The sequence below is a fragment of the Saccopteryx leptura genome, chromosome 2, assembly GCF_036850995.1.
Source record: "Saccopteryx leptura isolate mSacLep1 chromosome 2, mSacLep1_pri_phased_curated, whole genome shotgun sequence".
NCBI classification, from domain to species: Eukaryota; Metazoa; Chordata; class Mammalia; order Chiroptera; family Emballonuridae; genus Saccopteryx; species Saccopteryx leptura.
In genome coordinates this window covers 71,566,380-71,575,988 of record NC_089504.1, presented here as the reverse complement: position 1 = coordinate 71,575,988, position 9,609 = coordinate 71,566,380, and the positions used below count along the sequence as shown (strand labels likewise).

Sequence of the window (9,609 nt, the reverse complement as noted above, 5' to 3'; positions counted from 1 at the left end):
TTTATCTTTATTTTATTTTTGTCTTCATCCTATGAATGTGATGACTTTGTGCTTACTTTTAAAAATTAAAAAAAATCTTATATTTCTTGGATAAATAGCACTAGATCATAGGGTATATTTTACATTTTACTGAATTTTATTTGTGTTTCTATAATTATAATTCCAAGTATGCTAAATGCATTTAATGTTTAAAGAAATGTTTTCTAAATTTCTCTTCATTGAGTTTGAGGATATCAACCAACAAGAACTCTCTTCTTTTTTTAAATTTTTATAATTTTTCATTTGTGTTTACATAAATTCTAGTGTCCCCCTGAATGCATCCCTCCTCCCCCGTGTTCCTCACAAAATTTCCCTTGCTTCCCTCCCTGCAACGCCCTCCCCCTTCTCTCTAGAATTTCCTTTTCTGCTCTCTTTAACACTGTGTTATGTATATATAATTTCACTAATCTCTTTCCCTTCTCTGATCCCATCCTCTCATCCCCTTTCCTCTGGTCCTTTTGATCCCACCTCTGCCTCTGTTCTGCTCCTCAGTTCACATTGTTCATTTGATTCCTCAAATGAGTGAGGTCATATGATATTTTTCTTTCTCTGCCTGGCTTATTTCACTCAGCATAATAGTTTCCAGGCCCTTCCATGTTGTCACAAAAGGTGAGATTTCCTTCTTTTTCACAGCCATCGTGTATATGTACCACTTCTTTTTAATCCACTCGTCCACTGATGGACACGTGGACTCTTTCCAGATCTTGCCTAATGTAAACAATGCTGCAATAAACATGGGGTGCATTTCTTCTTTTGAATCAGTGATTTGGTATTCTTAGGATATATTCCTAAAAGTGGGATGGCTGGGTCAAAAGGCAGTTCCATTTTTAATTTTTGGAGGAATCTCCACACTGTTTTCCACAGTGGCTGCACCAGTCTGTATTCCCACCAGCAGTGCATGAGGGTTCCCTTTTCTCCACATCCTCACCAGCACTTATTCTGTGTTATTTTGTTAATGAGAGCCATTCTGACTCTTGTGAGGTGATATTCTCATTGTGGTTTTAATTTGCATTTCTCTAATGATTAATGATGTTGAACATTTTTTCATATGCCTATTGGCCATCTATATGTCCTCTTTGGAGATGTGTCTATTCATTTCTTTTGCCCATTTTTTGATTGGATTGTTTACCTTCTTGTTGTTGTTTTACAAGTTCTTTACAAATTTTGGTTATTAACCCTTTATCAGACATATTGTCAAATATGTTCTCCCATTGTATGGTTTGTCTTTTTATTTTGTTCATATTGTCTTTAGCTGTGCAAAAGCTTTTGAGTTTGATATTGTCCCATGTGTTCATCTTGTCCTTTTTTTTCACTTGCCCATGGAGATAAATCAGCAAATATATTGCTGCGAGAGATGTGGGAGAGCTTACTGCTTATATTTTCTTCCAAGATGATTATGGTTTCACGACTTACATTTAAGTCTTCTAACTATTTGGAGTTTATTTTTGCGAATGGTGTAAGTTGGTGGTCTAGTTTCATTTTTTTACAGATAGTTGTCCAATTTTACCAACACCATTTGTTAAAGAAACTGTCTTTACTCCATTGTATGATTACTTTCTTTGTCAAATATTAATTGTCCATATAGATGTGGGTTTATTTCTGGGTTCTCTGTTCTCTGCTCTGTTCCACTGATCTATTTGCCTGTTCTTATGCCAGTACCAAGCTGTTTTGAGTACAATGGTCTTGTAGCATAACTTGATATCAGAAAGTGTGATACCACCCATTTTATTCTTCTTTTTCAAGATTGCTGAGGCTATTTGTGTTCTTTTTTTGTTCCATATAAATTTTTGGAATATTTGTTCTATGTCCTGTTTTTTGTTTTTTTGTTTTTTTTGTTTTTTTCATTTTTCTGAAGCTGGAAACAGGGAGAGACGGTCAGACAGACTCCCGCATGCGCCCGACCGGGATCCACCCGGCACGCCCACCATGGAGCGACGCTCTGCCCACCAGGGGGCGATGCTCTGCCCATCCTGGGCGTCGCCATGTTGCAACCAGAGCCACTGTAGCGCCTGGGGCAGAGGCCACAGAGCCATCCCCAGCACCCGGGCCATCTTTGCTCCAATGGAGCCTTGGCTGCAGGAGGGGAAGAGAGAGACAGAGAGGAAAGCGTGGCGGAGGGGTGGAGAAGCAAATGGGCGCTTCTCCTGTGTGCCCTGGCCGGGAATCGAACCCGGGTCCTCCGCACGTTAGGCTGACGCTCTACCACTGAGCCAACCGGCCAGGCCTGTTCTATGTCTTGAAGTATGCCATTGGTAATTTAATAGGAATTGTATTGAATTTATAAATTGCTTTGGGTAATATAGACATTTTAATGATGTTTATTCTTCCTATCCATGAACATGGTATATGCTTCCACTTGTTTGTATCTTCCTTGATTTCTTTTATCAATGTTTTACAATTTTCCAAGTACAAGTCTTTAACCTCCTTGGTTAAATTTACTCCTAGGTACTTTATTATTTATTGTAATAGTGAAGGGGATTGTTTTCTTAGTTTCTCTTTCAGACAGCTCATTGTTGGTATATAAATATACCAACGTTTCTGAATATTAATTTTATATCCTGCCATCTTGCTAAATTCATTTATCAGTTCCAGTAGTTTTTTGACTGAGACTTTAGGGTTTTCTATGTACAGTATCAGATCATCAGCAAGTAATGATAGTTTTACTTTTTCTTTTCCAATTTGGATGCCTTTTATTTCTTCTTCTTGTCTGATTGCTGTGGCTAGGCTTCCAGGACTATGTTGAATAAGAGTGGTGAAAGGAGGCACCTCTGCCTTGTTCCTGATCTTAAAATGATTGCTTTTAATTTTTGCTCATTGATTATGATGTTGGTTGTGGGTCTGAAATAGATGTCTTTTATCATATTGAGGTATTTTTCCTGTATTCCCACTTTGCTGAGAGTTCTGATCATAAATGGGTGCTGAATTTTATCAAATGCTTTTATCTGCATCTATTGATATTATCATCTGATTTTTCTCCTTCCTTTTGTTTATATGATGAATCACATTGATTGATTTGCAAATATTCTACCAGCCTTGTCTCCCCAGAATAAATTGCACTGATCATGATGTATGATTTTTTTCATGTATTCAACCAGCAAGTATTCTTAAAAAAAAAAAAAAAAAAAAAAAACACAAGAGAAAACTAAAAATTCTCTTGGCCTGAACTCTGTTGTTGCCCTGTCTGGCTTTCCATCAATAGGTTCATCACTTCTTTGCCTTTCAATGGAGTCGACATTCCATAAATTTTATAAGCATAAACCTTAGTACAAAGATATATCTTCTTTTATCTTGATCTATCATTCTATCTATCTATCTATGTATTTATCTATGTATCTATCTATCATCTATCTGTCTATCTATCTGTCAATTAGTCCATCCATCCATCTACACACTCACCAACTTATTCATTCTTCCTTCCTTCCATTCATCTACCTATCAATATATATATATATTACATGTCATATGCATTTAATACTAATTTAACATACACAAACCATACATTTATTGTATTACTTTCATTTTGTAACTCTGTATAGACATTTAGTAACAGATTAATAGAATTTCCAGAACTTCATGGGCTTTTTTTTTTCTGAAGTTGGAAACGGGGAGGCAGTCAGACAGACTGCCTTATGCACCTGACTGGGATCCACCTGGCATGTCCACCAGGGGGCGATGCTCTGCCCATCTTGAGGAATCACTCTGCCACAATCAGAGCCATTCTAATGCCTGAGACAGAGGCCACAGAGCCATCCTCAGCACCTGGGCAAACTTTGCTCCAATGGAGCCTTCGCTGCAGGAGGGGAAGAGAGAGACAGAGAGGAAGGAGAGGGGGAGGGGTGGAGAAGCATATGGGTGCTGCTCCTGTGTGCCCTGGCCAGGAATCAAACCTGGGACTCCTGCACGCCAGGCCAACGCTCTACCACTGAGCCAACCAGCCAGGGCCTAGGGCTTTTCTTTCAAATTATTCTTATAATAAACTTTGAAGCTTTGTAAAAGAAGCTACTTAATATTTTCTTTGGTTTTGCTTTATTATGCAAAAATTATTATAGTGGCATTCTAATTTTCATCATTAATTCTTTTTTACATTAATATGAGCCCCACAAATGCTTACTCATATTCTATCACAGAAAAAATCTCCTCCTTTTTTTATTACCACTTTAAGACTAGTTAATCTAGAAGATAATTCTTAAATTTTTTCTATATCTTATCAGATATTTAAAATGTATTGCAATTTTTTCATATCTTTCCAGTACATTCTTGTGATAGCCACAATTCTCTTAAAATAATTCTTTCTTCAGGTTAAACAATCAGGTTTTAAAAGTTTGTCCTTATTCTCAAAATACTCTTATTTTTTGACATAATATTGAAACATATATTCCAACCATTTTAGTTCATCTTTGATAGTTTGAAAAAACTATTACTGGAGATAGGATGTTACAAGCAAGGATATTTTAAAATTATCTTCTTAGACAAGTTATATATTTATGTTAATATCTATACTATACTGGTCTTGATTTTTATTTCTTTACTTATATAATCAACTGCTAATTCTTCCAGTGATGGAAACTAAAATCTAAAGTTATCTGAGACCTTATTTAATTCATTAACTAGAATCTACTTTGTTTTTTTAACCTATTTAATATGCCTTGTAAATTCAAGAGGTTAGCTACTTTGCAGTTCCTTCCTTTTGCCCACTCTACAGTTCAAAACATCATAAAGGAGAGTAAAATATTAGCAGCCAATTTACAATGGTACCCTGAGGTCTGAACATAATTTAAGCTACAACTTAACTAGAAGTAGGACAGATAGAACACAAGTTCAATGTTTTTGACTAAAAAGTTGAAAAACAGCAAAATAGAAAAAAAATAATATTTTATCTAATATTTAAAACAATAGAATGCCTGCTTCAGCTTTGCCTGCAGTACTGGGTCAAGCTATAGCATTTAAGATTAAAATGACTCATTTGTTAAATGAGTTAAAAATGTATCACCTGCATCAAGATAAAGCTACCATCATGTGCAATGACTAATATTAAAACTCATATGATCTTCTAAATGATTCTACAGCAAAAGCCTCACTTTTTACTTACTAATTTTTATTTCTCTTTCATGATTCCTCAACAGTGCACCATATTGGAGCACTTGGATATAATTAAATAAATAACCTCTTTTCTGTCTTTTGACAAAGTAATCAGGCAGAGATTAAAATAGTCCATATCTTATTCATGAAGCTATTTAGAGCATGTGTTTTAGCTTTCTAGCACAGTAAATAAGATTTAACTGAAATAAATATTTTTAGCCACTATGTTACCAGTATGGTTGGACAATCCATCGGACTCTCCCTTGGAAACACATTGCTTAACACAGACAAGACGGGAAATATTAAGAAAAGACAGAAACAGAGAGAGGAGGAGAGAGTGGGAGAAGAGACTATGCTTTGGAAAAAACAAGAATAAATTCTAGTTAATACGCTAATTATCTACCAGTGCCTCATCTTTTTAGTTGTGTTATCTACTATCTAGTGTTACAATGAGAAATTCAATGCCAACATTATCATTTTGGTGATTTTTTATACTTTCTTTCTGAAAGTTCTAATTAACTCTTCATTCATTATATTTAGAAATTTTATTATGACATAAAATATATTCTTGCTTATAGCTCTGAAAGTCTTTCAATATGAAAAAAAATTTCAGCTCTGTAAATTTTGCTCTACATTTAATTTTTTCCCTTCCTCCATTATAATTGCTGCTCATTTTAGAATTCCTTTAATATATGTTAATTCTTCCTGATATATTTACTTGACTCTTACCTTTTCTCTCATACCTTATAAATGCATCATTCTAAATATCATATTCTTGCCTGACCAGGTAGTGTTGCAGTGGATAGAGCGTCGGACTGGGATACAGAGAACCCAGGTTCCAAACCCCGAGGTTGCATCTTGAGCACAGGCTTATCTGGTTTGAGCGCAGCTCACCAGCTTGAGTCCAAGGTTGCTGGCTTGATCCAGGGGTCACTTGCTCTGCTGTAGTCCACCAGTCAAGGCACAAATGAGAAAGCAATCAATGAACAACTAAGGTGCCACAGTGAAAAATTGATACTTTTAATCTCTTCCTGTCTGTCTCTCCCTCTCTGTCTGTCTCTGTCTCTGTCATAAAAAAATAATAAAATAAAATAAACATCATAATATTTACTTTATGCTTAATTTTACAGGCAGTGTATATTTTTAAGTTTAGCACATATTTTTTATTGTGGGGTGTTTTTTTACACAAATTTGGTGACTTTTAGATGGATTCTTTATATCTAAGAAATGTTGTTCATTGGGATCTCTATAGTTGCCTAACTTTCATGATTCTCAAGAAGGTAGAGATATGCCATTTAACATGGTGTATGGGGTGGAGGGTATGTGCTTTTTCTTGGACTCAGTAACTGCAAGACTCATACTATCCTGATCTATGTTCTGAAATTAGTATTTTCTGCTTTAGTTTTCAACAAAACCCACTGCTGCCCACAGAAAGCCGCTGCCTACAGTTTCCATTTCATTACCTTAGAATGTGACCCTGGGTCCTAACTCACCCAAACAGCTCCCACCTTCCTAGCACTCTTCTGTTTAATGTGTTTGGTTTATGGGTTCCTCCAGTTGTGTTTTAATAACCACATGTCTGCTTATTATCTATAGGTGAAGGTCAGTTTTATGCACCGACTTGACTAGGTTATGGGATTCCCACATTTTTGATCAAACATTTTTCTCGATGTTTCTCCAAGGGTGCTTTTGGAGGAGTTTAATACTAACACTGATAAAGTCAGTAAATCTTATTTTCCTCCCAAATTTAGGTATGTCCCATCATAACAACTGAAGGCCAGAATAGAACACTAGGCTGACATGTCCTCAAATAAGAGAAAATTTCTCCTGCATTCAAGGTGAGACAACAGGTTTTTTTTCTTTTCCCTTTTCCTGCCTTTGGAGTAAACTAAAATGTCGGCTCTCCCTGGGTCAGCCTTCTGACTTTCATGTTGAAACTGCAACACTCATTATCTAGGATCTCTGCTTGTAAACCACAGATCTTCAGACAGGTCAGCCTCCCATGATTTCATGAACCAATTCCAATTCATTCATACACACCACACACTGATTTTTTTTTTTTTAAGTAACAGGAGGGGAGGCAAAGAGACAGACTCCTACATGCACCCTGACGGGGATCTACCAGACAAGCCCTCTACCCTGCAATACTCTGCCCATCTTGGGCCGTTGCTCCATTGCTCAGGAAACTGAGCTATTATTAGCACTTAAAGCAGGCCAGGGAGCCATCCTTAGAGCAGGGACCAACTCGCTGGAACCAATCAAGCTAAGGCTATGGGAGAGAAAGAGAGAGAGAGAGAGAGAGAGAGAGAGAGAGAATAGGGGAAGCGGGAGGGTTGGAGAAGCAGATGGTCGCTTCTCCTATATACCCTGACTATAAATCAAACCTTGGATATTCACAGGACTGACACTCTACCACTGAGCAAACTGGCCAGGGCCTGATGTTACTGTTTCTTTGGAAAACCTTGACTAAATACACTATCTGGTAAGAATTCAAAATAATTGCTCAAATTACTTCTTGCTTCTTAAGGGGGATATAAAATTAAATTTAACCTTAAAAATGAGCTGAAGTGGGTCCTGGACAGTTCGCTCAGTGGTAGAGCATTGGCCCATTGTGTGGATGCCCTGGGTTTGATTCCTGATCAGGGCATACAAGAGAAGCGATCATCTGCTTCTCCACCCTTCCCCCTACCTCCTCTCTATCTTTCTCTCTGTCTTCCCCTCCTACAGCAATGGCTCAAATAATTTGAGCAAGTTGGCCTCAGCTGCTGAGGATGGCTCCATGGCTTCGCCTTAGGCACTAACACAGTTCGGTTGCAAAGCAACAGCCCCAGAAGGCCAGTACAGCATCCCATAGGGGGCTTGATGAGTGGAGCCTGGTTGGGGGACATCTGGGAGTCTATCTGCCTTCCTGCTTCTCACTTAAGAAAAATTAAAAAAAAAATTTTTAAATGAAGTGATAACATAGTGCTGTGTTCTTTCTAGTTTCTCTATCTCTCCTATCTTTCCTGTCATTTGACTAAAATATATTAGTACTTTCTTTATTTATATATATAAATTTTTATTAATTTTAATGTGGTGACATCAATAAATCAGGGTACATATGTTCAAAGAAAACATCTCCAGGTTATCTTGTCATTTAATTATGTTGCATACCCATCACCCAAAGTCAGATTTTCCTCCGTCACCCTCTATCTGGTTTTCTTTGTGCCCCTCTCCCTTCCCTTTCCCCTCTCCCTCCCACCTCCCCCCAACCACCACACTCTTGTCCATGTCTCTTCGTCTCATTTTTATGTCCCACTTATGTACTTTCTGTGTTTCAAATGCTTAATATGATAAAGCCATGGCATGGAAGCAACATTGGTCTCTTAGTCACCTCTTAGAAAGGAGAAACTGAACTACTTCGGGCTGTGACATTAATGAAGTGTTGTACTTCTTCATTAGAGTAGTTAGCTTACAGTGACAAAGCAAAAATCCAAAATTTGCAGCACTGGTGTAGTACCTTTGCAGACGGCAGTGCATAAAAATGATAAAGCAGGTCGATGAACAACTAAGTTGTCACAACAAAAAACTGATGATTGATTCTTCTCATCTCTCTCCATTCCTGTCTGTCTGTCCCTATCTATCCCTCTCTCTGACACTCTCTCTGTCTCTGAAAAAAAAAAAAAAAAAGATAAAGCAGGCTGTGATGCTGGAAGTACACCTATACAGTGCCAAAGTTTTGGCACCAATCTCCTGTGGTAACTTGGAATTTGATTACTTGGCTACTGAGCTCATATTTCTAAGGGAATAATTTGGAAAACAGAATTTAATCATGTATGCTGGTTTCTATTGATTGCATTTGACAATGTAAAACCAAAAAGAGAAAAAAGCACTAGAAAAAAAATGGGCAGTTCTTCAAATAGAAATAAAGCAAAAAAGAAGGTCTAGAATTTTGCAATATCCAAAGATTGAATGGACCAATTAGATCTCTGGGAGAGAACATGAAAAATATCTCCTAGCTCATTAGACTTGGTAGAATTTTTCAGCTGATTAAGGTGATTCACTCTTTCTGGCAAAGAACAGATCAAATTTATGGCCTTTCCACCTATTGTTCAATCTTGCTTCAATCATTAAATATTCTTCCATATTGTCATTAAATCAGAGAGGGGCAAGGAAGCCAGAAGCCAAAGTAATAATATAATTTTTTAAAACATATAGTGAGGAACTTTAGACAAAGTTGATATCATAATGAAGTAAAATAAATGAAAATAAAACATTTAAAATTTGATTGCCAAGAAACCATATGCTCAGATTAAAAAGCAAGTAAATGATTATTCAGCAAAATTTAGAATAGCCTGCAGAGAAAGGGAAGGCTGTAAAAACTGTGTATCTTCTAAAGAGAGCACACCTACCATTCTCTTCAAATATTATGGAGGCGGATAACAGTCAAACAGACTTCTCAAAGAGCTGAGTGTTTATGGAAGCTGTTCTCTAAAATTTGATATTGAGAGT

The 9,609-nt window shown here is 36.9% G+C and overlaps 1 non-coding gene across 1 annotated transcript; it reads right to left on the bottom strand.

The window, feature by feature from the left end:
- Positions 1-2,188: 2,188 nt before the first annotated feature.
- Positions 2,189-2,264, bottom strand: TRNAV-AAC (transfer RNA valine (anticodon AAC)). Its single transcript has one exon. It is a non-coding gene; the product is annotated as a tRNA-Val (tRNA).
- Between the last annotated feature and the right edge of the window lie 7,345 nt (positions 2,265-9,609).